This window comes from Pungitius pungitius, chromosome 1 (genome assembly GCF_949316345.1).
Source record: "Pungitius pungitius chromosome 1, fPunPun2.1, whole genome shotgun sequence".
Lineage (NCBI taxonomy): Eukaryota > Metazoa > Chordata > Actinopteri > Perciformes > Gasterosteidae > Pungitius > Pungitius pungitius.
Window position 1 is genome coordinate 14,198,792 of NC_084900.1, and position 6,597 is coordinate 14,205,388.

The window sequence follows — 6,597 nt, forward strand, 5'->3', positions numbered from 1 at the left end:
CATGGACAGAAGGTGGCGCAGCCTCCGTTGACTACTCGCAGGGTCTTCTATTGAGATACATGGGGGAGGGCTCGCGTTCCAAAAGGACCTCCTAGGGGCACCAGGGAGTCCTGAGCAGCCCCACGGACGCGGAGTCGTCGAGGAAGAAAGGAGTCTATAGCCTCCGCCTGCCGCCTCTCCGCGTGGAGCTTGACGGCCCCAATGGCACCTCCGAAGAGGGTTGCCGGGGAAAGAGGGGCATCAAGGAGAAAGGATTTGTCCTTCTCCTTGAGGCTGGAGTGACTCAGCCATAGGTGCCGCTCTGTGGCCACTAGGGCTCCCATGGAGCGGCCGACGGACTTAGCCGTCTCCTTTGTGGCCCTCAACGCAAGGTCAGCCGTGTGCCGCAGCTCACGCACTACCTCCGGAGGTATCTCCTTCCCCTCGGCCACGTCGGCAAGCAGCTCTGCCTGATAAGCCTGGACGAGAGCCATCGTATGCAGGCAAGAGGCCGCCTGCCCAGCCGCCGAACAGGCCTTGCCCACCAGGCAAAAACCGTTCTTGCAGCTTACCTGTTGTAGTAGGCTGCTGCCTATCCGCTGGCCAGCTGATGAGGAGTCTGTCAGCGGCACGGGTAAGAACCTCCAGCGGTTCCTGGGCGGCAGCGGGGGAATGAAGCGCCTCGACGTCGGCCTCCGCTGCCTCCACGCTCACCACGTCCACCTCCTCGGAGCTGGAAAACCGTGAGAGCGGCGTCTCGTCCGGGGGGAAGGAAGCCGCCGCGCGTGCCTCCGACGCCGGAAACGAGCGCCTGGGTCCCGCGGTGAAGGGCCGGGAAAAGGCCTCCACCGTCCCGGAATCCTCCGCGAGATCCCCACGAAAACATCCGGCGCTCGAGTTCCGCTCGAGCCGGACCGGGGCCGCGGGGAGCGCGAATCACGAGAGAGACGGGAGCGCCACGACAGGGAGCGCCACGACAGGCGCTCACAGTCTCCGCAGCTAACCCCCTCGAGGGCTAGCTGAGCGTGCACTACGCCCAAGCAGACGACGCATAAGGCATGCGAGTCTCTGCCCGTAATGAAACGGGTGCGAGGGGGGGCACACTGCACATACCGCTCAGCCATTTCTAAGTGGAAAAACTTCACACGCACTAGATGAAGGCACAGAGATGAATGGTCCTGCCCTTCGGGTCCCTTTATAGCGCCCTGGTCCGGCGTCGCCGCTATGACGTACAAGCTTGCCATTGGTTAGATTTCACACGTGCTTCATGACGCGGTCACGCAGAGGCGTTCCCACAGCGTCTTTACGCAGCTCGAGTTCCCTGATAGGGAACTTTATTTTGGTCACAATTAAAACTGTTAAAATCTAAAATGTAAAAAAGGTTACCTTATTGGTACAGATTAGTGTTTTCCTGGGCTGGGGCCTTGAAGGTGAGTGTGGGGGGGGGGTGAAGGTATAGACTTAGAAATGGGAGCACCCCAAGCCACTTTTAACACTCCAAACACACAAGAGCAAAGCAAAGAGAAAGGGAGTGAATGAGACACTACACACGGGGGGACACCATCACCAGAAAGGGTTCACCAGTGAGGCCCTCAGCACCTGGAATCACAAAGAGGGACAGTTAATGAGGCCGAAAGTATATTCAAAAACAGTTCCAACACAAATCCAGAAAAAGGTAAATAATATTAAGATATTACAGTGTGAACTCATTAAATAATCAAAATAATTACAAAATGATTAAGAAAAATCCACCTCCTGTTGCTTCAGATAGCCAAACATAAAATCAACACAGGACATTAAATGTGGACATCGGGACTTAAACACCCGCAACACAGCAGCAGGCTTTGTCCGTGCTGTTATTATCTGTTAGGAGGAGAGTTCACCCTGTGTGTGTCTCTCATACATGTAAATATTCTTTTGAATATTCATTTGAATATTTTTTTTTGTCTCTTTTGTGACAACCTCTTATTCCACTTGTTCCCTCAAAACACAACGTTTTTTAGATATGTGGCAAACACAAGTTTCCTTGTGATGTTCACTTTGTATCAACTGTAAGTGGATTTAATTTAGTTATTGAATACAAAGAGTGAGATCAATTAATTTCAATGGACCCCAGGCCACTCTGTAAATGAAAAGTTCGGCTCCAATGTCAAAAAGCTAATATTTTATTTCTTTCATTTTTCTACTCCTGGTTGTACTGAAATGACGTAACACAAAATTATGCTTAAAAAGGATGCAGCAGTGCGAAAAGAGGAGCTACAGATTCCCTGAGCGCCTGCTTGTGTCCTTAGAGAAGGAAGTAGAACTGATGCTGTTCTCAGGCATCTTTTGGGTATTGAGGAGTGAGTGTAGTGTAAGCCTGTTGTTTTAGTTCCAAATAAAGATGGCACTATAAGATGTTGCATAGACTTTCGCTATTTAAAAGACTTGTTGACCGGTTGGGTAAATCCAAATTTTAAATCACTATTGATCGCTGCAAAGGTTACTGGCAGGTACCAATGAATCTGCAGTCCCATGACTTAATAGCTTTCCACACGCCAAGAGGTTTGTACCAGTTTACTGTCAGGCCTTTTGGATTGTGTGGACTGATGTTATTATCTGTTAGGAGGAGAGTTCGCCCTGCGTGTGTCATTCATACATGAGAATATTCTTTTGAATTTTCATTTGAATATTTTTTTGAATATCTTTTTGTCTCTTTGCTGACAACCTTTTATCCTTCATGAGTCCATGAGTGACATTCCGTGATGTTCTTGAACTTCATTGTCGTTCCTGGAACTGTGGCAAGTATTCCCTTGTCCGACGTTTCCAAAATATATTGGTCATCTATTGGAAATCTTTCCATCTTTGTCAAGTATTGAGATGATGGAATTGTCCAGATAATAATTCAGGTTTGCCTTTTTGCACAAACTGATGGTTTGGTGTCGAGGTTTGAAAACCATTTAGATTGTTAGATTCTCTTGTGATTAATTGACTGTTGATTATTGCCTCAACTTCACAAAGTACAGTCTGTTCCCTAACTGTAAAATTTAGAGCCTTTCCCACTAATCTGATGTGCCTTTACCATGCTCCCCATGTTGAGAGCCTGTTGGAGGGTTAAAGGACCATTTCATTGCACGTTGGTGAAGACAACCTTCAATCTTTCAGTGATTGATTCCTTCAATACCTGTTCTCAAGTTCCATTCCAACAAAGTTTGTCTCGTTATCTGAGCAGATCTCCATAACTTGTCCTCTCCTGGCAATAAATCAACGTATTTTTTCTTTTATAGTTCTTCCACATTTCATTTTCCATACATACTGTCAGACACGTGGCATGAGGGAAGGACAAGGATGCAGAGATGGAATGACTGACACAGATTTATTCCAACACTCTACTAGTTAACAATGATCACAAACAGTTAGGTAACAAATGAGAATTCTTTTCCTTAGAAACTATGACGCGGGTGTGGATACATGAACATGCAAGACACACTGGCACAGGACAAGGGGAGACGCAGACTATAAGTATCCATGAGGGAGGTGAGGGAACAGGTGGACACAATGAGGAATCAGGGAAGACAATCAACGGGAGACACATGAGGAAGAGTGAGGCACCTGAAACGAGAGGGGAATTAGATACCAAAATAAAACAGGATGTTCAAAAACAGACGTGACGACAGGACACAAACACAAGCTTGACCTACAGGTATGACACATAAAATTGCATTAGTGACTGCAAAGCCCAAACTGTTGTCTGTGTAGTGAGCAGCTTTCCTGTTCGATTGAATCATCTCGTCTTTTCATGTGCAGGATTGTGGGCTGCATAAAAGAGCACCTGGGATAACGGCTTTTCTCTGCAGCTCACATGTCCATGCTTCAAACAGCTGAAACTATGTTTTTTCTTTGTATGGCTTCCCTCTCAAACCTTTACATGAGTCTAAGCTGTGTTGTCCTTTATAAAACATGCATTGGTTTGTCGTAACAGTATCTGATGTTTTGCATGCTTTGCTCACTGTCCTCTGTAGTGTCTTCAACCTTGTGGTTAATATGTATTGCGCTTGTAGTGAATGTTTTCTTGCTTCTAAAACCCTGTATCTTAGCATCTGTTTGCACCTTTGAAGCTGATTTAATTGATTGGCTATCCCTTATATCACCAAATATTGGATGCATAGTTATTTTGGCCCGTCTGCAGAAAAACCCATCAAGGTCTTTAAAAATCTCTGGTTTGAATCACAAGGACACCATGGGGGGGTTGTGGGAACGGTTGATCCGCCTGGTCAGGAGGGTCCTCAGCTCCCCTCTGCGGCAGCAGATTTTGGATGATGACGTACTTCATACAGTGTTCTGTGAAGCAGAGGCCATTTTGAATGTTTGGCCAATTACCAAACTCTCAGATGATCCCAACGACCTGGAACCACGCTCACCTAATCACCTACTGCTCTTGAAGGGTAAACTATCTTTTCCACCTGGAGCGTTTGAGCCAAATGACCAGTATGGAAAAAGATGAAGGCACGTGCTGTGGCACTCTGATCTTTTCTGTACGTGAAAAAAACCAGTAACACAGCTGTCTTTGCAATGTAAATTTGTCTGTACTGGGCTTGGTCATAAAGTAACCTCTTTGGCTCATTAATTGTATATTGCTTAAATTGTTATGTCTACCTGTAACAATGAAGGCCCGGTGTTTGGTGGTGATGTTGGAATGTGTTCCCTTTTTTGTTCACACCGTGGCGGTCACTAATGACCTTGAGTATTTAGGTTGTAGATTCACACGGTTTGTCAGGTGTTTGAGCAAGGCAGGGCAAAGGATTTGGACCGCTACTTGGATGTTGTACTTGTTATGTCCTTATTTTATCGCGGGTGCTTGTCTAACCCACATAAGCACAGACAACGACTTTGCGTCAACGGTTTATTCAGACATCACGTTATGTTACAGAGGTAGCCACACGAGAGAGAGTTCCCGCCCGAATATTACCCAGAATAACCCGGTGCTTCATTACTACGGAAACAGAGTATGGCCAAAACACAACAGTACTAGGAACTTTTGGTGTCAACATAGCATCCAAGTTATTCCAGACATAGATACAGAAAACACATTTATTAACTTGTATGCAAGGACCTTTAATTATTTTCTTGATGACGCTTCCCCCTGCTCCATAAAACACATCGAAATGCAAAGTTAGTTTATAATCAAACAACAAAAGGGGAAAAGAAAGTTGAGTTTTTTTGTCTATTTAATCTCAACGTTACTGACTTAAAAAGTGATATTTCAGGTTGATAACCTCTTCAGGTCACTTTGATCCATTTCTGTTGAGCATGGACAGCATGGCGGTTATTACGTGCCGTGTTTTTTTTTTTTGCTGTGTGGTTTGCCTGTGTGTGTGTGTGTGTCTCAGGTGTCATGGTGATGTCACTCCTGCAGCTGCAGCTGATCAGCGAATTAGAAAGAGGATAAATGGCGGTGCCAAGCCAGAGTTGGGTGTGGTTGTGGCAGTGGAGGCCAGAGTGGGCAGAGAGGTGGTGGGTTCAGTGAGCAGTTGGAGACCAAACCAAAGAAGCCGAAGTCGTCTTCCTTTTGAAGATTGTTTTGAGTTGCTTTTTTGAGTTTTGTACATTAACTACCTGTCTGTCAAGATCTCCCGGGTTTATTTAACAATATTTGCGTCCTCCACCCCTAGACCTTTTAGGGACGTAACAGCGGTCCACTAAACACTAATGAGCTTGGGTATTTAGGTTGTGGATCAGGTGTTTGACCGAGGAAGAGCAAAGGGTTTTGACCGCTAACCAGCATGTTGTTATTGGAACTGTTTTGTGTCATTCTTAAGCTTAACAGTGGACTCAATCAAATGTTTGCTACACAAGGCAACGAAACAACAACTGGCAGAGCGACATCCAAGAGCATCATCAGTTGTTCCGGAGGGAGATAAACCTCACTAACTCAAACAGAATACACTGAGCTCCTTTAACATTCGGTCTTCAGCGCCTCCACAGACCAAGACCCAGCTAAAGTCATTTCTTGGAGTGTCAGGTTGGTATAGAGGATCTGTGCCTAACTATTCCTCTTGTGCAGCTGCTCTCACAGATATGACGCGGTGCATGACTCCTACTCCGCTGTAGTGGAGTGAGGAGAAAGACTTTGCTTTCAGGATGAACCCTGTTTTGTGAAGTCCTGACTTTACTAAAGACTTATTGTTGCAAACAGATGCCTCGGAGAGGTGTTTGGGATATGTGCCGTTACAAGTAGAGGCCAATGATCGCGTAATGAATACATAGGCCGAAAGTTGTTACAGAGAGAAACTTGTTATTCGACAGTGGAGAAAGAATCTGTGAGTGAAATGGGCCTGGACTCGCTCAAGTATTATCTGTCAGGAAGAGAGTTTCGTGTGTCGCTCAAACATTTGAATATTTTTTTGAATATCCATTTGAATTATTTTTTGAATATCTTTCTTGTCTCTTTTGTGACAACCTCTTATCCCCACTTGTTCCCTCAAAACACAACTTTCAACAAGTTTCTGCCTTTATTATTTCTTTGGTCTTATTATTACATTATGAATAAAAAGATTGATTTTCAGTTTTTATCAACTGTAAGTGGATTTAATTCAGTCATTGAATAGAATACAAAGAGTGAGATCAATTAATTAAACC

At 45.2% G+C, this 6,597-nt stretch overlaps 1 protein-coding gene across 1 annotated transcript in view; it reads left to right on the forward strand.

Annotated features, from left to right (window-relative positions):
* Positions 1-6,597, forward strand: part of LOC119222197 (deoxynucleoside triphosphate triphosphohydrolase SAMHD1-like) — a 122,767-nt gene that overhangs the window by 18,170 nt on the left and 98,000 nt on the right. The window lies entirely within an intron of this gene.